At 36.5% G+C, this 23,702-nt stretch overlaps 1 pseudogene; it reads left to right on the top strand.

Annotated features, from left to right (window-relative positions):
* LOC134368987 (XK-related protein 3-like) overlaps nucleotides 1–23,702 on the top strand; it is a 39,665-nt pseudogene that overhangs the window by 2,491 nt on the left and 13,472 nt on the right.

Below are 23,702 nucleotides of genomic sequence, written 5' to 3'. Positions count from 1 at the left end.
ATATATATATATATATATATATATATATATATATATATATATATATATATATAAGGGGAACATGTTCCGTGTTCATCTACTCATTAATTTTGAAAAATCTTTTCCTTCTCAGATTAGCACTATGGAGCTACATCATTTCTCTCAAAGTTTTACAATGAATAAACTATAATTTATTTAACATTCTCTGCTGATTAACATTTATAAAGCTTTAAGATTTTTACTATCATGAATAATAACAGTAAAGTGGTATAACATATTTGTGTGTGTTTAAGTAACAGTATGTATGAAAAATATACTGTGAATTTTGGTAGATTCTTCTAAATGCATAGAGAAGATACAGTTTATGTGCCCATAAGCAACATTTTCATTTTTTTTTTCCAAACTGGTTATGAAAATGGTTACAGTTTTGTTACTGTTTTAATTTTCATTTGAAAACAATTGTGGGGTTGCACATCTTTGCATATGCTTATAAACATTTGCATTTACTATTTAAATGAATTTCTTATCCTAGTTTCTTAGTTTTATCTTCGAATCTGTTTTTAGAGCATTGATCTTATGTAATGTTTTCCTCTAAAAATTCTATGTAGTAAATCACGATAAAGTTTTGCTATTGTTACTTCATACATTTTCATTTTACCCACTTCCATACATTTTTTATACGTATGACATAAATATGATATACATATATGAAGTGATCCATACATCCAAGATGTGATCTCATTACTTTACATTTTTTATTCCTTGGTAATTTAATTTTAGGCAGGACTTGGGTCACAGAATATTATTTTCAAAATTTAATTAGAAATTGTTTACTAAATAGTACATTTCACTGTTAGATTGAAAATATCTCAACTTAGAAAGTTAGGTTTCCTTTATATTTAAGTTACATATCTGAATTTGTTCTGCTACATAGATCCATCTAGTCATAGTTCCAGACTCTTAATTTATTACAGGATGTTAATAACCATAAAATCTGTTAGGTAAAATTCTGTTTAAATAGTCCTCTCTCCCCTGAATTTTCTAGATAACATCATGTTTATTTTTTATATGAATTTCCCAGCTAGATTTTGAGTAGTTTTATTTTATCATATCAACATTATGGATTAATTTTAGGAAGGACTAACATGTTTTTGAGGAATACCTTTTCATATCTATGAACCAAATAGGAATTGATACTCAATATTTATGTCTCTTATTTTTTTAATATTTTATTTGTTGAAGTTTTTACAGTCCTTTGGATTCTTGATTTATGGTGTTTATATTTTTGGTTACTATTGTGCACTATATGTTTTTGTTATATTTTTTATTTATTTTTGGCATGTAGGAAATCAAATGATTTTTGAAAATGTATGAAGATTTTTAACTAATCTTTTTAACTGACTTAAAACTTTAACTGCATTATATCAACCAATGTGCTCTGTATTACATCAAGCTGTAGAGTTCATATATGGAGGCTACCATTATGCATTATTAATAATACATAATAATAATAGCATTATTATTATCTGAGGTCAGCTATTATAAATGTTTCATTTAAGATAAATTGGTATAGTATGATCTAATTAATCTTTAAATCAAAACTAGTAACTTTGTTTTACTTTCTCATTCTTCCAAACCTGTTGACTTTTAATTCAAATATCATAACAGTTTCTAATTTTATTTTTTACTAATTTTGCCTAAAATTATTAAGAAAAATATGTGCCAACTCAATTATCTAGCACAAGCACAAGGACAAGAAAATAAATTGATTAATTTCTGGCTTTTCATCTTATTTTCAAAATTTCAAGGTTCTTAGATTTGATGTATATTTCATACTAAATAAAGTTGAACATTTAACATTTACTATGATTATTAAAATTTTAGGGCCTATTTCTACTGTTTTACTTTTGGATTTCTCTATCTCTTTAATACATGTTTTTAATTATTTTTTTCTTACATTAACTAAATTGGTAAGTTTATTTATTTCTTATTTTTTGAAGTAGAAGAAAATATTTACTGGTTTGGAATTTAAACTTTCTATTTTACTTCAGGAGGTGTAGATACCCTTACAATTTTACAATAATATAATGTGGCTAATTATGAACAGTATTTTTAATAATTAAAGAAAAATATCTTAGTTTCTTTTACAAATGGTTTTAAAAACTTAAAACCTTTAATCGCATGTATGTAAAACAGTCTTAAGATTTAATTTGTGTACCACTCATTACACCCAGTTAATATTTTTAATCCAATGATTTTTTTTTTTTGTAAATTTACACAGCTGAGAATTCATCACTACAGTAAATTTTGGAACGTTTGCATGAACCCCAAAAGAACCCTACTCTCCTTAGCTGTCAACCCTTATGCCTAGGCAACTACTAATATGGTTTCTGTTTCTAGAAATCTGCCTATTCTAGACATTTATATAAATTTGTGATCCTTTACTACTGACTTCTTTCACCTTGCCTAATGATTTTAAGATTCATGAACCTTGTAGCATGTATCAGTATTTTATTTCTTATGGCTGGATAGTATTCCAATTGTATAAATTACTTTATTTTATACATTTATTTGTTGATGGTACTTGGATGGTTTCTACTTTTTAACTATTATGACTAATATTGCTATGAACATTGCATGCAATTTTTCATGTGAGCATACATTTTACTTGCTCTTGGCTCTATATACCTAAGAATTGTTAAGTCATATAGTAACTATGTTTAACCATTAGAGAGACTGTCAGACTGTTTTCCAAAGTGTACAGCAGTTTAAATTTCCACCACCAATGTATGAGAGTTCTAAATTCTTCATTCTTCCCACCTTGTCTTTTTTTATAGTAGATCCTTGTGGAAATGAAATCAAATCTCATTGTGACTTTGATATGTATTTCCCCTTTGAATGGTCCTGACACCCTTATAGAAAATCAAATGACCATAAATGTGAGGCTTTATTTTGGACTGTCAGTTCTATTCCATTGATCTATATGTCTATCCTTATGCCACTACCACACAACTTGATTAACATATCTTTGTAATAAGTTTTGAAGTAGGAAGTATGAATTAAGTTTATTTTTATTTATCTTTTTTGAGATTGTTTTGGCCAATGGAGTCCAGTTTTGTATAGGAATGTTAGATGAATTTTAGGATCAGTTGTCCATTGATCACTTGCTAACTACTACAAAAAAAAAAGCCCACAAAAAACCCCCAAAAAACAGGCAACTGGGATTTTGATAGGGAAATTTGTAGATCAGTTTGGGGAGTATGGATGTTGTGTCTGCAACTTTGCTGAACTCATTTATTAGCTCTAGTGGATTTTTTTGTGTGAATTTGTTAAGATACTCCATGTACAAAGAAATGTTATCGTGAATAGAGATAGTTTTACCTCTTCCTTTCCAATTTGTATACTTTTATTTTCCTTCCCTTCACCTTAGCAAATACTTGCGTTGGTTAGAGCGTCCAGCTCCATGTTGAATAAAAGTGGTAAGAACATACACATTGATATAAGGGGGAAAGTTTCCAATTTTTTACCATTAAATATCCTGTTAGCTTTGGCTTTTTTATAGATGCCCTTTGTGTGATTGAGAAACTCATGTCCTATTTCTTGTTTGTTATGTGTTCTTATCCTGAAATGTGTTGGAATTCGTAAAATACTTTTTCTGCTCTATTGAGATGATTGCGTGGTTTTTGTCTTTTATTCTACTAATATGTTACATTACATTGATTTTTGTATGTGGAATCTGTCTTGTTCCTGGAATTGATCCTAGTTGATTATTGTAGGTAGTCCTTTTTAATATTTTTCTAGATTTGATTTGCTAGTATTCTGTACTGGATTTCTGATCTGTGCTCATAGAGGATATTGGTCTGCAGTTTTATTTTCTTGTAACATTTTTCTGGTTTTGGAATGCTTTCGCATTTAATGGATGTGTGTGTGTGTCCGTGTGCGTGTTTTTTTTTTTTTTTTTTTTTTCCTGGCTTACCAGTGTGGAGTTCCTAACTCTTGACCTTAATGTTGCAAGCACCATACTCTCCCAAATGAGCAGTGAGGTCAGACCTGCTATCACAATTACATAGATTGTATTCATGTCTTAACACAAAAGGGCAAAATAAATTTATAAACCCTTAACAGTTTCTAAATTCTTGTGTACTGCAATTAAGAGTGGAAAATTGTAGCTTAATTGTCAGCTGAGGACACCACAACCTAATATTAGTTTGGAAGTCTCCAATTAATGTATGTTTAAAGCTTAACATTCTCTTCAAGTTCTATGCAAGTTTTTAGAAAGTTGTATTTTCATGGCCACCTTTTTAACTTGTGACTGTTACATTTATGTAAAAGTTTCTTCTTTCTTTTTTCTTTTTTTTTTTTCAATTTTATTTTGTCGATATACATTGTGGCTGATTATTGCTCCCCATCACCAAAACCTCCCTCCCTTCTCCCTCCCCCTCTCCCCCCCAACAATGTCCTTTCTGTTTGCTTGTCTATCAACTTCAAGTAATTGTGGTTGTTATATCTTCTCCCCCCCCCGTTTTGTGTGTGAGTGTGTGTGTGTGTGTGTGTGTCTGTGTGAATTTATATATTAATTTTTAGCTCACACCAATAAGTGAGAACATGTGGTATTTCTCTTTCTGTGCCTGACTCGTTTCACTTAATATAATTCTCTCAAGGTCCATCCATGTTGTTGCAAATGGCAGTATTTCATTCGTTTTTATAGCTGAGTAGTATTCCATTGTGTAGATGTACCACACTTTCCATATCCACTCATCTGATGATGGACATTTGGGCTGGTTCCAACTCTTGGCTATTGTAAAGAGTGCTGCGATGAACATTGGGGAACAGGTATACCTTCGACTTGATGATTTCCATTCCTCTGGGTATATTCCCAAGAGTGGGGATAGCTGGGTCGTATGGTAGATCTATCTGCAATTGTTTGAGGAACCTCCATACCATTTTCCATAGAGGCTGCACCATTTTGCAGTCCCACCAACAATGTATGAGAGTTCCTTTTTCACCGCATCCTCGCCAGCATTTATCGTTCAGAGTCTTTTGGATTTTAGCCATCCTAACTGGGGTTAGATGGTATCTCAATGTGGTTTTGATTTGCATTTCCCAGATGCTGAGTGATGTTGAGCATTTTTTCATATGTCTGTTGGCCATCTGTATATCTTCCTTAGAGAAATGCCTACTTAGCTCTTTTGCCCATTTTTTAATTGGGTTGCTTGTTTTCTTCTTGTAAAGTTGTTTGGGTTCCTTATATATTCTGGATATTAATCCTTTGTCAGATGTATATTTTGCAAATATTTTCTCCCACTCTGTTGGTTGTCTTTTAACTCTGTTAATTGTTTCTTTTGCTGTGCAGAAGCTTTTTAGTTTGATATAATCCCATTTGTTTATTTTTCCTTTGGTTGCCCGTGCTTTTGGGGTCATATTCATGAAGTCTGTGTCCAGTCCTATTTCTTGAAGTGTTTCTCCTATGTTTTCTTTAAGAAGTTTTATTGTTTCAGGGTGTATATTTAAATCCTTAATCCATTTTGAGTTGATTTTAGTATACGATGAGAGGTATGGATCTAGTTTCATTCTCCTGCATATCGATATCCAGTTATCCCAGCACCATTTGCTGAAGAGGCAGTCCCTTCCCCAGTGAATAGGCTTGGTGCCTTTGTCAAAGATCAGATGGAAGTAAGTGTGTGAGTTGATTTCTGGATTCTCTATTCTATTCCATTGATCAGTGTGTCTGTTTTTATGCCAGTACCATACTGTTTTGGTTATTATAGCTTTGTAGTATAGCTTAAAGTCAGGGAGTGTTATGCCTCCAGCTTTATTATTTTGCTCAGCATTGCTTTGGCTATGCGTGGTCTTTTATTGTTCCATATAAATGTCTGGATAGTTTTTTCCATTTCGGAGCAAAATGTCTTTGGAATTTTGATGGAGATTGCATTGAATTTGTATATCACTTTGGGTAGTATGGACATTTTCACTATGTTGATTCTTCCAATCCAAGAGCATGGGATATCTTTCCATTTTCTTGTATCCTCTCTAATTTCTCTCAGCAGTGGTTTGTAGTTCTCATTATAGAGATTTTTCACCTCCTTGGTTAACTCAATTCCTAAGTATTTTATTTTTTTGGTGGCTACTGTAAATGGGCAGGCTTTCTTGATTTCTCGTTCTGCATGTTCACTATTGGAGAAAAGAAATGCTACTGATTTCTGTGTGTTGATTTTGTATCCTGCTACTGTGCTGAAATCATTTATCAATTCCAAGTGTTTTTTTGTAGAGGCTTTAGGCTGTTCGATATATAGGATCATGTCATCTGCAAACAGGGACAGTTTGACTTCATCTTTTCCAATCTGGATGCCCTTTATTTCCTTCTCTTCTCTGATTGCTCTGGCTAGTACTTCCAACACTATGTTGAATAGGAGTGGTGAGAGTGGGCATCCTTGTCTAGTTCCTGTTCTTAAAGGAAAAGCTTTCAGCTTTTCCCCATTCAGGATGATATTGGCAGTGGGTTTGGCATAAATGGCTTTAATTATGTTGAGATATTTTCCCTGTACACCTAACTTATAGAGGGTCTTGGTCATGAATGAGTGCTGAACTTTATCAAATGCTTTTTCAGCATCTATAGAGATGATCATATGGTCCTTGTGTTTGAGTTTATTAATATGGTGTATCATATTTATTGATTTGAGTATGTTGAACCAAGCTTGCATCCCTGGGATGAATCCCACTTGATCGTGATGAATAATTTCACGTATGTGTTGCTGTATTCTGTTTGCTAGTATTTTAGTGAGGATTTTTGCATCTATAGTCATCAAGGATATCGGCCTGTAGTTTTCTTTTTTGGTTATATCTTTACCTGGTTTGGGTATCAGGATGATATTTGCTTCATAGAATGAGTTTGGGAGATTTGCGTCCGTTTCAATCTTTTGGAATAGTTTGTAAAGAATTGGTGTCAATTCCTCTTTGAATGTTTGGTAAAATTCTGCTGTGAATCCATCTGGTCCTGGGCTTTTCTTTGTTGGGAGCCTTCTGATAACAGCTTCAATCTCCTTTATTGTTATTGGTCTGTTCAAATTTTCTATGTCTTCATGGTTCAGTTTGGGGAGCTTGTGTGTGTCCAGAAATTTATCCATTTCCTCCAGATTTTCAAATTTGTTGGCGTATAGTTGTTTATAGTAGTCTCGAATGATTCCTTGTATTTCAGATGAATCAGTTGTTATATCGCCTTTTTCATTTCTAATTTTGGTTATTTGAGTCTTCTCTCTTCTTTTTTTTTTAGCCATGCTAATGGTTTGTCAATTTTATTTATCTTTTCAAAAAACCAAGTTTTTGATTCGTTGATCTTTTGAATTGTTTTTTGGTTTTCAATTTCATTCAGTTCTGCTCTGATCTTAATGATTTCTTTCCGTCTGCTAACTTTAGGTTTGGATTGTTCTTGTTTTTCTAGTTCTTTAAGGTGAAGTGTTAGGTTGTTCACTTGCCATCTTTCCATTCTTCTGAAGTGAGCATTTAATGCAATAAATTTTCCCCTCAATACTGCTTTTGCAGTATCCCACAGGTTTTGGTATGATGTATCATTGTTTTCATTAGTTTCAATAAATTTTTTGATTTCCTGCTTGATTTCTTCTTGGACCCATATGTCATTAAGTAGAATGCTGTTTAATTTCCATGTGTTTGTATAGTTTCCAGAGTTTTGTTTGTTATTAATTTCTAGTTTTAATCCATTGTGGTCTGAGAAGATACATGGGATAATTCCAATTTTTTTGAATTTATTGAGACTTGATTTGTGACCTAATATGTGATCTATCCTGGAGAATGATCCATGTGCTGATGAGAAGAATGAATATTCTGAGGTTGTTGGGTGGAATGTTCTGTAGATATCTGCCAATTCCAATTGGTCTAGAGTCTTGTTTAGATCTTGTGTTTCTCTACTGATTCTTTGCCTAGATGATCTGTCTAATATTGAAAGTGGGGTGTTCAGGTCCCCTGCTATTATGGTATTAGTGTCTATTTCCTTCTTTAGGTCTAATAGAGTTTGTTTTATAAATCTGGCTGCTCCAACATTGGGTGCGTACATATTTATGATTGTTATGTCTTCTTGATGGATCAGTCCTCTTATCATTAAGTAGTGTCCCTCATTGTCTCTTTTTATGGTTTTTAGTTTAAAGTCTATTTTGTCAGATATAAGAATAGCTACTCCAGCTCGTTTTTCTCTTCTGTTTGCATGGTAAATCTTTTTCCATCCTTTCACTCTTAGTCTGTGTGAATCTTTATGGGTGAGGTGGGTCTCTTGTAGGCAGCATATAGTTGGGTCCTCCTTTTTGATCCAGTAAGCCAGTCTGTGTCTTTTAATTGGGGAATTTAAGCCTTTTACATTAAGAGTTGTTATTGAAAGGTGTTGATTTATTCCTAGCATTTTATTGGTTGTTTGGTTGTCTTAGGTGTCTTTTGTTCCTTACTTTCTGATTTACCGTTTGGTTTCTGTGTTTGTTGATTCCTTAGGTTGTAGATAGTGTTTTTGTTTGCTTGTTTTCTCTTCATGAATGCCATTTTTATTATACTAGTGGGTATTGATTTTTCTTGGGTTTTTATAGCAGTGGTAGTTATTTTTCAGGAACCAAACCCAGTACTCCCTTGAGGATTTCTTGTAAGGGTGGTCGTGTGGTAGTGAACTCCCACAGTTTTTGTTTGTCTGAGAAATATACTATTTGCCCTTCATTTTGGAAGGATAGCTTTGTGGGGGTAGAGCATTCTTGGCTGGCAATCTTTGTCTTTTAGTATTTTGAAAATATCATCCCATTCCTTTCTAGCTTTTAGGGTTCGTGATGAAAAGTCTGATGTTAGCCTGATTGGGGTTCCCTTATAGGTGATTTGACGCTTCTCTCTTGCAGATTTTAAGATTCTCTCTTTGTCTCTGAGTTTTGCCAATTTGACTATGACATGTCTTGGAGAAGGCCATTTTGGGTTGAATACGTTTGGAAATCATTGAGCTTCCTGGATCTGAATATCTGTGATTTTTCCTATACCTGGGAAGTTTTCTGCCACTATTTTGTTGAATATGTTTTCAATTGGAATCTCCATTTTCCTCCCCTTCTGGAATACCCATGACTCAGATATTTGAGTGCTTAAGGTTGTCTGATATCTCTCTCAGATTTTCTTCAATGTCCTTGATTCTTTTTTCTTTCTTTTTGTCTGCTTGTGTTATTTCAAACAGCCCATCTTCAAGTTCAGAGGTTCTCTCTTCAACTTCGACAAGCCTGCTGGTTAAACTCTCCATTGTGTTTTTTATTTCACTGAATAACTTCTTCAGTTCAGCAAGTTCTGCCAAATTTTTTTTCAGGACATTGATTTCCTTGTACATTTCCTCTTTCAGATCCTGTATTCTTTTCCTCATTTCATCATGATGTCTAGCTGAGTTTTCTTGTATCTCATTCAGTTTCCTTAGAATTATCACTTGAAATTCCTTGTCAGTTATTTCAATGGCCTCTTGTTCTATAGGATCTAGAGTTTGAAATTTATTAACTTTTGGTGGTGTACTTTCTTGATTTTTTGTATTTCTGGTATCTTTTTTTTGATGTTTATTCATTGTGGCAGGGGGTTTCACAGACCACCGGTTTGAGACTAATAACTAACTAGGATGTTGCTGTGGTTGCCAATTTCGTATGGCTCCCTCCGTGACTGCTCAGTTGGCCTCTAGTGCCTTGTGTGTGTGGTTGCCTCGGGTCTTGGGCTTCTCTGGGGAGCCACCTTTCTGGTCAGCTTGGACTCTGCTGGGCTGGTGGATCACGTACCTCAGGGTGTGTGATCTCTGTTGAGCTTTCACTTCCTGTGCAGGACTTCTCCCTGTTCTGTGTGCTCTGGCCCAGGCTATTGGATCGTGCAGTGGCAACCCCACCAGGTGTGTGGTTTCTGTCGAGTCTCTGCCTCCCTGGCCACACGTCTCCCCACTCCGTGCGCACTGTGCTGGGCTGGGGTGTGTCTTCTGCACCCCTCGTCTATCAGCTGGGCCTTCAAGACCCTGCTTGGCACCGCCACGCCCAGGAAGTCTACCAGGTTTCTTCTAGGCACAGACAACTGGTCTCTCTGGGTGCCTTTGTAGCACTGTGTAGATCTTTCTTGGGTCTTGTTCACCTTTGTATCCCCCCGGCATAGACCGAATCTAGCACCCACCTGCAGCCTGCTCTCTGGCAGGTTCAAGTGGACCTGGGAACTCTCCTACCACACTATACCCAACCAGAAATTGGTTAGGCTTTTTTCTGAACTGGTGGCTGCAGAGATGGTATCTGCCTCCCAGTAACAGGAAGTTTACTGGGGGCCGGAGTCCAGGGTGTGGTGGAGTGACAGTCGGCCCGCCCATACTTCCTTGCCCTCCCCACACTGGCCAGGGACGCCCTCCGCCACCAGCCCTGCCAGAGAACAGTGGAGGGAGTGGGAGGGGAGGCTGGCCCGCAGGCTCCAGAAAGCCCTGTGCTGGGCCAAGCAAGTGGGAAGTCTCAGTGACAGCCAAGCCGGGAGGAGCTGCCAGCACCTGGGAAAATGGAGGCAGCCCCTGGGCGGTGAGTGGCCTGGTGATGCAGGAGGGAGCCGGGTGGGTGTAATCCCCCCGAACAGAGCTGGGCCAGGGGTCACTCACAGGGTTGTGCCAGGTCGGGTGCTCACTCTCTGTCTCTGGTTTGCCGCCTTCCCCGTTCTTGGCCGCTGCTGCCTCGGGCTGTTCAGTCACGGCACGGCTCAGGCGCTCCCAGGAATCTTCTTTAATGCCAGCCTGAAACCTCGAACCCTGAATAGGGCAGCTGGCCACCTTCAGTGTGGCCCCAGCCTCCGGGATACTGGCTGCATCCACAGCAGCCCTGGCGCCGTGTTCCCTGTTTCGAGACTTGCTTTTGCAGCTAAGAATCAGTTCTTTTCCTGCTCCACACTTCAAAGCTGTTGCCTGTAAATGAGGCAGCCTCTCCTGCCGGGGGCAAAGTGGCGTTCAGCCCCCATGACCGGCCAGCAGCTGCGGTCCTCCCTTAAGAGATGGCAAGAGGAAGGTCCACAAGTTTCCCGGCTGCCTGAGGCCCAGTGGCCGCCTTTTCCACCTCAGCTACTCCGCGTCAGCCGCCGCCATCTTGAAACTCTCAAAAGTTTCTTCTTTCATGTCTTTTCTTAATGACAGAAAAAGGGGGGGAGGGAAGATAAAGAAAAAATAAACTCCTCAAATATCACCTTTGGTGTTAGCTGATTTAATGAATGTTTAGAAATGGAGATAATTTACACGAATTATCAGGTAGGACTAAATAGCAGACAGCCTAGTTTTTCAAAGTTTTCAGACATCTCTTTAGGTTTCCTTTACCCCTTATCTTCTTTTTTGTTTTGAAGGCAAAAATTCAACCAAATAAATTTCTTACATTTTCATATGCATGCTTTCTTTTTATAGCCTCTAGAAACAAATTCAGACTCAGAGCCTCTCTTTACATTTCTGAAGACGTGGAACGTATAAAATTTTTACTCTCAAAAACTTGATAAAAGTACTTAGATAAGATAATGGAAGATGGAGACAGAGGAAAGTGATACTTTTATATTGTCGGAAGCAAAATAACATAGAGGAAACATATGATACCGTGTACTTAAAGGACAAAAGAATCCAAAATGTATAACTATAGGATCTTATTTAACTTGTCATATATTTGATGTTTGCTAAGGAAAAGCTAGTTAGTATAATAGAATGAAATTATGTTAGCCCTTTGGTTTATATGGTAAGAGAGAGGCATAACAATAGAAGAATACAGAGGAGGCTTGCACAATACTGAAAATAGCCTCTTTTTGAAGATAAGTGACATTCATTACATTATTCTTTATATATTTTTGATATATTTTCTTTCATTGATAACTGCAGTTGGGTTATGACAGAAAATGAGCTCTAAAGCCTAAGACACCTCTGAAATTAGTTGAGATAATGTTTCTAATGGTCAATTATCATCTTCTAGATTGATGTTGTATCTGCACAATTTTTCATGTTATTAGACTTATAGAAGTTTAGAAATCATAAGATTTTCTGAAGAAATCAAAACACCATTCTGCACAGATTTCCTTTATTGCTGACAGTACTTTTTTATGCCTTAAAAGTGCTAATAGCTTTTCCTTGCATTTGTTTTATGAGGATTTCGTTTTTGCTTTTTGTTTGCCTTCATTCTTTGTTCTTATGCTTTAGTTCTAACTCTTGTAAAAAATATATAACTGAAAATCTATATCTAGATCACGATAAATTTAGTGTATTTGCACTCATTGGATTATTTTAAAACACGCAATTGTCTTTTGTTTATTGCAGATACCTTTTGTGATTGCGATATAGAGGACTTCTTAATCTTGAATCCTGATTAGAAGTGTAAGCTTTCTCACTGTTTTCTTGAGTGCCCTATAATCTCCAGCTCATATTTCCCATGTCTGTCTCTCTGAAGCACATTTTTTATAATTTATGAAATACATCTTCCAGTTGTCTAATTACCTTGAAACTATTTAATCTGTCGAACGATTTAAATTTCTTTAACTATTATATATTGTTTTCTAGTAGTTCTTTGGGCTATTTTAAAAATTTGTTAACCATTGAGAAGTTTTCTTTACCATTGAGAAGTTTTCTTCTTCATAGTTCTGAATTGCTCATTTACTTCTTTAACAATATTAAATATACTTATTTTTCAGTTTTTGATAAGTATATAAAGTATTTTGGGGTTGTCATTATGCTTCTCATGATACCTTGCTTCTATTTGTGTTTCATGATATTTTTATGAGGATATGCATATTTGTCATAGAATTTTAATTGTGGAAATTCTTTGAGAATATTTTGAAGCTAAATACTACTGGAGAGTATTCGTATTGGCTTTTGTGCCTGGCCTGGCACAATTTGAGTTTTTTTTGTTTGTGGCTAGCTGGCACATAAGTTTTAATTTAATGTTTTAAACCACATTGTTAGAATGAATGGCAAATGAGTTACAGCCCATTAGCAGAAAAAACAATAAGCCAAATCATGTTACAATGGTAATTTTGAGCCCTTTGAAAGCAGTTAATTTGAGGCATATTTACATCATGGAAAACATCTAAAAACACTGACAAGAAAATCATCAGAACGATATGTAGAACTATTTTTTTGCAGACAAATAACATGTGTAAGAATATAAATGCATAGGAAAAGACTGGAACACTATACATCAAACTGAAAATAACTAGTGACTATGAATGGAGGGATCTTTGCTTTTTAATCTATTTGACTTTTTACAATAATATACCCACATAATATTTTTGTTATTAAAATGAGAGACATAGAACTAAAGAAAGCAAATGGTAAGATGGCAAGCTACATAATAGGTGATTAAGTTAGTGTTTCTTACATTTAATAACATGATTTTAAAATTAGAGATTCATCTGATGACCCTTCAAATATTTCTATGCATCTATTGGCAAGGAATGTTAGTCTTGAATGTTATTTCTCTCTAACAGGTGTTTGCATGTCATTCTAAGTTATCATAAAGTTCTTGAAAAAACTTAACAGTAGGAGGTAGAGACTCACATTTGCATCCAAAGGATAAAGATGATGCTTGAAAGGGAGATTGTTCTCTCAATCTATGGTACTTTCATGCATCACAAGCCTTTCGAGTGCATGCCAGTGATCCAGGCCTTTCTTGGTTCTGTTCCACAATTTATTTTTCAGCTATGTATCACTCTCACTATAAGACAATGACTTTTGGGGAGAGGTAAGTTCGGTTGTTTGATGCTGAGAGCCAGTTCTACACATGCAGGAAGGGTAAAATAAGGTGGTAACACACACTGGGAAGTTTAAATGCTTATTCTTAAGTCATGACTGTACTGAAATTTTGTAGGGTTGATTTTCCATGAATTTCTTTGTTCAGTAGATTATAAATAGATGAGGCTGGCACCTACGGAAAATTATTGTGAATGAAAGTTAACATGAATTGATTTTATTGATGGGGTTAAATTAAACTTGATATATTTTAGATGTCAAGTGGAGGAATAATATGTTTTCATTTCAAACATTGTTTTATTATAGTCTATTTTTGGAAAACAGTATACTTTTAATAATAAAAGTAGAAACTATGAAAGAAAAAGTTGGAATGTGCATATGATTATCAAATTTTGTGGAAGCCAGTAAGCAAATGATTGTGTGTTGTGATTTCAATGGTAGTTCACATAAATGTATACATGTATAAAATAGGATAGAACCACACAAATGCTTTGAGCCAATGTCAATGTCCTATTAATTATGTTGTGCTGTGATTATGTGAGCTTATGTAGCATACAACCTAACAGATAAAATATATAAGATGTTACGAAGGACATTTCTATACTCTCTTTGCATCTTTCTACAAGTCTCTCATTATTTCAAATAAAAATATTTTTAGGGCCAAGCCCGTGGCGCACTTGGGAGACTGCGGTGCTGGGAGCACAGCAATGCTCCCCCCGTGGGTTCGGATCCTATGTAGGACTGGCCGGTGCACTCACTGGCTGAGTACCAGTCATGAAAAAGACGGAAAAAAAAAAAAAGATTTTTAAAGGTTACCAGGAATGTATGCATTTAGATATGACTCTAACACTTTAGCTAGCTAGATGAATAAGAGGAGTAGTAATTGAACATGACAATGACTGCTAAATATATAGACATTGATGACCTTGTAGGTAAAATGAAAATTTTCCATTTAGAGGCAAATGGTAATTCCAATTAACACTTAAAAGCAACCGTTTCTCATATTTCAAAACTAATTAATACAGACATGAATTTTTTTTGTAAAAAAGTAGAACGTATAGTACATTATTATGAAGATGTAATTTGCCATCTTAGACATCATTTGAAATTATCTGTGACTATAAGGGAAATCCCTTTAAAATGCTAACTACATTTTTTTGAAAGTTGCTATTACCATTTATCTGGACAACAAAATAAAAAGGAACAGCTACAGTTTGGAAACTATAACAACGACGGTAGACTATCTATTGTACATAAAGTCTATTATTAGGATAAAAAGTTGAGTTTGTCAGAAAAATAAGTAATTGACAAGTGAACATAGAAACTGAATTAAAACCATTTATATGCACATTTTCAAATATCCTAAATCATTTTATTGTATGTAACTTTCTGCGGTGAAACTAATGATGGCTAAATCAACCTAAAGCTATGCAGCTACTATGAGGGATGATATCAGTATTTATTTCTTAGAATAGGATGAACTCTAGTGGGAAAAACTGTTCATGAAAATGTAAAATATGTAGAGTAAATGTATGTAAAGTAAGTTTACATGTGTGTAAACGTATGTAAAGTAAGTTTACATGTGTGAAATTCATATGTGAAATTTGTCCTCTGGCTTTATTTTTTATGTTGTTCTTTTTTGTGTTTTTTTTGTTTTTTCTTTATCAATTTTACTTTTAAAGTTATACTAGCTCCACGGTATTAGAAGCAGTGTAATTGTACGAACAGAATCCATAGACTGCATTTGTGTGCTCACTTGTCTTTATATCAACTAAACAATTTTTTTGGAGAGTTTCTTAATTCATTGTTTCCTTATCTGTAAACTTGTAATATATAGATACATTTTTATAATTTTTGAAAATTATATGAGCTTGATACATTTTAAGTGCTTAAAACATTATAAAGCTCATGACAGGACATAATATATATTCATTATATTTGTTCTTGTTGTTTTTAATATAGTTAAATGTTAGGAAGATATACTCTGGTTTGGTATAATTCCCCAAGTGATGATTTATAATTAGAGGTAGAACTTTGATTTTATTAATTTTTTTAATAAATTTAAAATTTTTTTAATTTTTTGAGACAGTTGACTCATTCTTTGAATTAATTTTAATATTGACATATATTTCTTAAAGTCAAACATTCAGCTAGATAAGAATTTGTGTAAAATTTTACTTACTGTTAAATAATCTTGAATATTCCCTATTGATCTTTAATTGATTACCTTTTTTTTGTTTTTAAAGTTTTGTATTAGAAGTATCCAACTTTTTCCTTATTATAGTTTAAAATTTATGTCCATAATTAGTTTAAAATTTATTAATATCTGCTTTTTATTTATTAATTTCTTTCTTATATTCTGGAATTTTATCTTATTTAATTTTACTTTATAAAATTGAATTTTTAGGTCTTTTATTTTTAAATAATCTTGTTTTCTCATAAATTAAGATAAGGATATCAATGGTTTTAAGAGTTTCACTTTAAATATTTCTCAAATGTAAATGGAGTCTTGTGATTCATTTTCTAAAGGGTGTGCAATTTCAATTTTGATATCCTCATTTTAATTTATATGAGGAATGACTACCACTTGTTCTTTCTCATTATGTTTTCTGGTTTAATGCAATTATGAAGAATTTTCTTTATTTTTAACATTACACATGTATATTAAAAAGAATTTCCACACTTCTTTCAACTAAATGTAGTCTGAAATTATTTAAACAGACAATTTAATTACTTTTATATCCTTACTTTTCTTAATTTTCTTTATTTCATGTGCTTATCTGTCCAATTTAAGGGCAACAGTATTGAAATAAAATGATCTTTGCTTATAAAAAGAAATTCATTTCTTATAATAGTTAAGAAAAAAAATCTTTCTTAATTTCTGGAATTTCTTATTCCCCTTGTTGTAAAATACCTTTTATCCTACCACTGAGGAAATCTGTCAGCTCCATTTTTAGGATTTATTTTAGAGAAATAAAAAATAATAAAAAAATTTTTTAACTCCACATCTAGTTTTTCTAGTCTAAACCACATTCCATATTGTATTAGCCTTCTGCTTTTTATTCTAGTCTTCTCCTAAGCTTTCTATAAAGAACAAAGTTATCTTTTTATTCAGATAATTTAATTATTTTAAAGCTTAAGCTTCTTCCTGTGTCCTGTCACACTTTATGCTATGAGATGTGAATCTATGTCTTCAATTTCTTTTTTTTAATCAGTAAAACTGAGACAAACTCTCTCTCCAAATTCATCTCTGCCTTCTTGCCTTTGAGTGGATGTGTATATATGTATAAAGGTATGTATGTGTCTATTTATTATCTATTTTCCCAGGTGGAGTATATGTTTTACATGAATGTATTTACTATGTCCCTGATTCCAAAGATTAATAAGTTCTTATTTCTTGAGTAAATGATTTTCCAATAAAAAAGGAGGTGGGTAGGGAGGGGTATACCATAAAATGAAAGCTTTAGAGAACAAATAAAATATTGTTACCACTTATCGAATCTATTCACTAATATTTTTATGTTATTCTTAATAGCATTGCTGATGACATTTTCCCTAATATCAGTTACTTATGGGGCCATATACTGCTATATACTGACCACCAAAATCAAATATGACAATACTAACATTAAGTAAACTACAGCCAGTAGAATTCATCTGCATCATGATATGCTGTTGCTTGGAGATTACCTCCTGTGTTGTGGCTCTGGTACTTTTTACCACATCTCTGAAAATGAAGAGCCTACCATTTTTATTAATCATATTTTCTGTATCATGGTTGGCACCATGGCTGGAGTTTTGGAGACGTGGAGCTCATGTCCCTAGCAACACTAAAAACTAATTCCATTCCAGTAGGTATGTGCTGATGTCAAGTGAGGAAATAATTGACAAGAGGCAGAAGTGGGGTCTTAGAACACTATACTACAGCTTTTGGTTTTTAGAAAATGTGATAATAATATTGGTATTTAGTTTTTTTGGTGGGAATACTTCTTCATTGAATTGTTGTGACTCATTCATTGCCATGCAACTCATTATGACCTACCTATTATTCACTGGATTTATGTTCTTCTTCTATCAATATTTGCACCCAGACAAAACTTACCCAAACATACTGAAAATCATCCTGAAGCTATGTGATATTATGAAAACATCTAGAGAAAAGTCAATTAAAGGGGTAAATGTAAACATATGAGAGTTTACTATTACTCAGGGAATAGGATTAGGTATTTTCCATTTAAGAAAGTACAAGCTATTCATTTTATTTTTAAAAATGACCTTTACAGAAAAATGAGCAAAATTGCAAAAAATTACTTCATTAAGATACTCTTAATATAAGAGAAATTAAATGTTTATTTTACACACAGTGAAAGCTTGGAAGCAGCTGCTAATAAAATTGGTTTTTCTCCTGTGAATGCAGAATACTTCAAACTCTATCACTACTTTCAAATAAGTAACTTCTAATTTTTGTTTTCTCAACTCAAGTTACAGATTTGTTTGTTCGGTTTTTTTTAAAGGTCCTTCTCGGTCCCCAAACTGAGCAGGAGAAATAACCATAATCCATTTTTCACCTAGTACGTCTTCAGTATCCATGTATTTAATTTAATCAATAATATTTGTAATCTAGAACATAAATTATCTGTGAACATTCACCATTCAAAAAGAGTATTGCCACAGGTATCTGATGAATTTTGGAAGTGACTGGTGCCATTGTGCACACAATAAGCACAAAATAGCTGCTGTCCTTGTCTTCCACTCCAGCAACAAGCCCCACCCCCTTCTCATTAGGAGCAGCCTCCTGACTTAAACAGAAACGCTTTTTGCTTCCACAGGATGCAGTTCTCCACCCCAATCCCCATTAGCATAATGCCCCTCCTTGATTGTATCAGTCCATATAAGCTCTCCCACCCCCCACATCTAGTGCTGTCTTCCATTTTGAAGGCAGCACCAGGTTGCCCGCTACTTTGAGCACAGCTTGGCAGATTCTTTTCCTTTAAGAAAGCTTGAAGGGTACCTGGCATCTCGGTTCACTTTCTTTCAGTATCATTCTGTACTTAACAACAATCTGATGGAGAAGTCTTATAATAATGATAGTATTTATATTAGTTTATGGTAACTAAAGGTCCTCTTTATTGAAACGACTACCAAAAAGCATCTTAAAACACAAAATATTTGTTATTAAAAAGAATCATGTTGGAATGAATTTAAGTACTATTTTACATGCCGACCAACAGTGCACAAGAGTTCCCTTTTCTCCACACACTTGCTAACACTTTTAATCTTTTTCATTTTGCTGTTGTTATGGTGTGAGGTCAAATCTCTCATGGGTTTTTTTTTTTTTTTAAGGGAAAAATGAGCCTTTTTATTGTGCATCAATTCACTTGGTATGAACGATTCTACGTAGTATTAAAACACTGTGAGAAAGTGGTTGTGGATGAACTGGAATTTTTTAAAAATCAGGAATAAAAATATCCAGACATCCAGATGCATTTGTGATAAAACATGGTAGAACAACACATTGCCATTGAAAACGGGGAACCTTCTTTACAATGTTTGGCAATGGTGTGCACAGAGAGAGAGGAGGTAGACCATCTGACAAATACCTTCTGTTAGAAGGGTTCAGCATCAGGTGGGCTTTTTATAAATGCCCCTCCAGGAAAAGCGACTGTTTGGTGGCTTTGCTTCAACCTGGAAACCCCCTCCCAGGTCACTTATGCGGGGGCAGGGATCTGATTGCCTTTTCTTGGGCGCCGCAAAGCACGGTGCTATTAAGATGAGATGGATGAGCTGTCTGGAAGCCCAGCATCCTGTCCAGGAATGGTCTCACGGCCATCAAAGGGACCAAACTGAAGAGGAAAGACTTTCAGCCCTGTGCGGCCATGCTGTTCATGTCGCTGGATGCCACAGGTCACAACTGAGCAAGGCAGTCAGGGGAAAGAGGTATGTTCTAATGCCTTCTTGGAGTGGGGGAAGGGAGGGAAGAAGGAGGGATTCTGCTGCCCGATCCATTGCCCAGGTAGGCCACCGGAAGGGGGCTGGACATTTCTACCTGGCACCCTTGCTCACAGCCGACCCATTGGAAACACAGCACCGGCTGCAGAGGAAGGAAAAACTGTTCTGCCACCCCCTGTCGCGCGCGCGCGCGCGCGCGCGTGCGTGTGTGTGCGTGCGTGTGTGCGTGTCCTTAAATCATTTCCTCCTACACAGTTGAGAGATGCTCCACAAGGCCAAAGCTGCTGCTGTAGCCAATTCCAGTTGGAGATACACTCACCATACTGAAAATACCTGAGCAAAAAATGTTTTCATGGTGGATATTTCCAGGAGAGAAGCACTGCAATGGGCACATGTGCACTTATGTATCAGTCTGCAAAGCTATTTCCCACAGTACTGTTACTGAGATTTACTCTAAAAGTAAAAACTAATGGAAGATCCAGCCCCACCCCAAATTTAGAAAGAAACACACCGGTGGGAGGCTGTGGTCACTTGCAGGACAGTGATGCTGGAACACTTATCTCCAAAAACAATATTTGGAGAGTTCCCAAAAGGGAAGTGGAAATTGAGGATCCACATCAAGGTTAATTCGGGATAGTTTGTATTAATAAGGGTTCCAGTGAAAGTATTTAGTAACTTGCCATGATGTCTTCCTGATATTTGGGGACTTGGGGCAGTGAGACTAGACATGTTGGGGCTCACACCTTTTCTGGAAGAGGAGTTCCCAAGTGAGGCTGAAAACAAACTAGAGCCCAGTCTGTTAGGCTCTTACAAAGAAGTGGGGTACCAACAGGCCTCCATTGGCTGTGGCTTTATTCATCATTTATTATGGCTTCCCCTACTGGGAGAAGGTGAAGGGGAGTTGGGCTGAAGAAGCAGAGTTTTCATTGCACAAAGCTACAGATTTGAAGATTTATGAGGGTGAATAGTCCTGATTTTTGCAGAGGCCCTTTTGGGGAGAATCGTACATATGTCATGAAGTTTGTGGCTTTTACTTGCCCATCTGCAAAAACTACATATAATTACCCCTTATGGGTTGTATGGTTTTAAGCCTTGCAACTAATGAAAGATTGGGAATTCCTGCATTATTCATGAAGGGAAAAGCCTTCTCATCTAGTGTGGCAGTTAGCTACTAAGACTGTGCATGCAAATTCTGACATGACTAGTTGATAACTGTGTGATGTTGGGCAAATCTTTCTGGTACCCATAAGAACAGCACATACTTACTAAGCACTTTACAATGGTTGGGCAGGGGAAGGGGTCAGAGGATAAGTTCTGGAAAGTCCCTTAATCAGTTGGCATAGTTTAATGCAATTTAACAGTACTGCTACTACTAACATTAATGATATAGCCCTTACTATGTGTCACATACTGTCTGGAACTGGGTGTGTCTTGCAGCTACCCTCTAGTCAGCTTTTGGTCTCAGCCTTGGGGCCCTTTCATAGGTCCCAACTTTTTGACTAGTGTAGCAGCTAGGAGGTCCAAATCCACCCCACCCCCCCTTTTCCTATTTGTCCCATGTCAGGCCTCCAGGTTCTGGTTAACAAACACCTTGGTTGCAGTTTTTAAGAGCTGGGTGACATTCATGTTAGCAAATACTCTCAGCTTTTGGAGGTTGTGGTGGATATCTCCCTGTGTCTGTCCCACAAAAGTGACATTGACTATTCTCTGGTTTTTAGTCTGTCAGGATCAAAGGGCATGTAGAAGTGGGATGCCTTACAGAGCATCTCAAAAACTGACTGGGGCTTTCATTTGGCTTCTGGAGGTCTTCAGAGATCCTATTCATATTGGTCAGGCTTTTTTTCTTCCTGTCTTTAAGTTTCCCAGGAGAGCCTTTTGGTACCATTCCAGCATCCGTAGGCCCTGACCTGTGTTAGCTTCTTAGTGTGGATCCTCATCAGGAAAATGAGTATGGTCATGCATTTGGGCATTCAGCATCCTGGCTGGGACATGGTCTTGGAGCCACTTTAGAGCCACCTGGCTGATATGGCATTTCTCTTCTGTATTGGAGAGTCAGTAGGAGCTGCCTACAGTCCATCAAGTTGGGCCAGTGATTCTGGCATATGGATTGGACCAGATCAAATATAGCCTGAGGCTTTTTGGTATACATGGGCATTTGATGTTTTCAATTCAGGTCAGTCATTGTGAACAGCTAATAGATGAAGGTGGGATATGCTCCCCTAGGTGCCCATCCTGATCAAAGTATAAATGACCTAGAGTCTCTCTGAGTGGCAGACATCTGGAGAGCCATTCCCCATGGTGACTTGGTTGAAGGCTGGGCCCAGCTTGGACCATATGGGGTTAGAGTAGGTGGCAGTAGGGTCTCTGGAGATGTGGAAGCTGAAGTAGTCCCTTCTGATGGGGTGGGATATGTAGGAGTCACCGCTAGAGTAGGAGGCAGTGACAGGGACCAGTGGGGTGGCAGAGCAGTTGGCCCAGTCAAATAGGGAGGTAACAGATCTGAGGGCAAAATAGCTGGCTTTGGTGCCACATGCAACAGTTGCCTCTGGGCATGAGTCTGAACTGGGACTGATATTTCTTTGACCAGGAGAATCTGGCAATGTTTTTCCATGCAGGCCTTTAGCCAGGAGGGTTGAGAATGAACTATGTCTTCCTAAGAACCAATATAGTAGTTCTGGTCAGCATGGCTCTGACAGTCATTTCCATGTTGGCCAATAATAACCTGTCTGACTTGACAGGTGAGAGGGGAAGGTTAAAAGATCCCTCTGAGGGCCAATGAAAGACATTGAAAGACATAAAAAAAGACATTGAAAATACGTTGAAAGACAGCCAGTCTACCTAACAGAATGCCCTGAGTTTATCAGGAGGTAATTTGACATCATAGTCATCAGAAGAGCCTTTTAAAAAATTCCTCAGCACATAGGCTAGGAGAGTTTTGTGAGGTTCTCCTCCTATGTTTTCCACACGATTGGTGTTGCAACAGTCACTCAATTCCAATCGCTTCATCCGTCTCTGGCCGCTCACCTTGAGGTGATATTTCAGCGCCTCTTGGCTTTGGTGAGATGGTATAAATCCCACATCAGGACCTCTCTTGTGAGAGTTACTCTTATCCCTATGAGGTCCCAATGGACACATGGATTGGGACTCTGCACTTGCTTTGTATCCCAGATACATTTCAGCCACACACATTCATACACTTTCATTCATCACCTAAAAATTCCAAAAATCCTGGCCAAAAAATGTAATGTGGTTTTCTCCATAGAATAAAGTTCACTACTCAAAAATTACTGAAATCCTGACCTGATAATGTGGTTTCTTCTGCAAAACAGAGTTAGCCACCCCAAAATTACTGAATTCCTGGCCTATATGGGGAATGTGGTTTCCTCCATAAAATGGAGTACTAAGACATCCCCTCCTTTGGGAAGTGATCAGGCACCCCTTCTACTCACGTGGGAGTAGGAACCTAGTGGGACCTGGGTCCTTACCTAGCCCAATGGGGAGAGCTCCCCTGGCCTGTTTCCTGTGCCTCTTTGTGTTCCATTGTGCTCAGGGTTCGACCTCTGTGTCCACCTGGTGAATTCTTTCCCACTCATGGAAAACTCTCTGTTGGTGCCTGAGTGCAGTCTGCATCATTGGGTGTCCTGAGGGCTGAGGCAGAGAGACAAGAAAAGTGTTCAAGCTTCCATTTCCACCATCCTGGATGAGCCCCCAAGAAATGTTGCAGTGAGTTACTGTGAAGTCACAGGGAGAGGGAGGAAACACTGAGGCTTAAAACAGGAAAACAGAATTTATTGAAATGCCAGAATTTGGCTCAGAATGACTCAGGTCCAAAGTTCTGAGCAGCCCAACACAGCGGGGCAGTTATTTTTGTATCATAGCATTTCTGGGTTTTGCAGAGAAAAAAAGTAAAAGAAGTTCAGTCTCAGCAGTCTGTGATAACCACAGGGTGTTAGCTAGATAACCACAGGGTGAGATGAACCAAAGGTGCAGCATGACATTTGGGTGGGGGTCTTGCTTACAACACAGTGTGGCACAGCATGGGTGC

This window comes from Cynocephalus volans, chromosome Y, assembly GCF_027409185.1.
Source record: "Cynocephalus volans isolate mCynVol1 chromosome Y, mCynVol1.pri, whole genome shotgun sequence".
NCBI lineage: Eukaryota > Metazoa > Chordata > Mammalia > Dermoptera > Cynocephalidae > Cynocephalus > Cynocephalus volans.
This window is presented reverse-complemented; position numbering and strand designations above follow the sequence as displayed.